The sequence below is a fragment of the Hylobates moloch genome, unplaced genomic scaffold (assembly GCF_009828535.3).
Source record: "Hylobates moloch isolate HMO894 unplaced genomic scaffold, HMol_V3 SCAFFOLD_6, whole genome shotgun sequence".
Lineage (NCBI taxonomy): Eukaryota > Metazoa > Chordata > Mammalia > Primates > Hylobatidae > Hylobates > Hylobates moloch.
This window is the reverse complement of record NW_026652281.1, coordinates 56,751,418-56,752,395: the sequence shown is the minus strand read 5'-3', so window position 1 is coordinate 56,752,395 and position 978 is coordinate 56,751,418.

Sequence of the window (978 nt, the reverse complement as noted above, 5' to 3'; positions counted from 1 at the left end):
GCAGGGCAGGTGTGGTGGCTCACACCTGTAATCCCAGCACTTTGGGAGGCTGAGGTGGGCAGATCACGAGGTCGGGAGATCGAGACCATCCTGGCTAACACGGTTAAATCCCATCTTTACTAAAAATACAAAAACTTAGCCAGGCACGGTGGTGGGCGCCTGTAGTCCCAGCTACTCAGGAGGCTGAGGCAGGAGAATGGTGTTAACCCGGGAGGCGGAGCTTGCAGTGAGCCGAGATCACGCCACTGCACTCCGGCCTGGGCGACAGAGTGAGACTCTGTCTCAAACAAAACAAAACAAAACGAAAAACATTGCAGAAGTCTCTCAATGCTACTCTATAAATGGTCTGGTCTCTGAGGTCCACATTTACTTCACAACATGTCTGAGGCCTTAGCTGGGTTGGCTAGGAGGCAGTACGTAGCTGGTATAGTCTACCTAAGTGAGTGTACCTCATCTGTCCTGCGTGGAAGCCCCAGGGTAGCTGAACTTACTACATGGAGGTTCAGGGCTTGAAGAGCAAGTGTTTCAGTTATTAAGGAAGCTGCATGGCCTTTTGTGACCTACCCTCCAATGCCATGTAGCATCACTTATGCCATACACTATTGATTGAACAGTCATAGTATTCTCAGATTAAAGTGGAGGGACATCAACTCTTCCTCTCAGACAGAGCAGCAAAGAATGTATAACCATCTTTAATCTATCACAGACATACTTTTCAGTGTTTTCCAGGTATTATTACATTGCTAAGAAATCCTTGAGCCTCTTGCAGAGAACTGGATTAATTTGTGTCATGTCAGCAAACAAAACAGAGCAAATTCTTTTGGAGATTCATCCATAGATGGTTGAGGGCAGGCCTCCTGCCATGGACCTATGAATTAGCAGTTATAGAAGGGAAGGGAGGATACTCATGGAATTAGAGAACAGTTTTAAGAGCATGAACTATTAGTCACCCTGCCTAAGTCCCTATCTGGCTCTTCC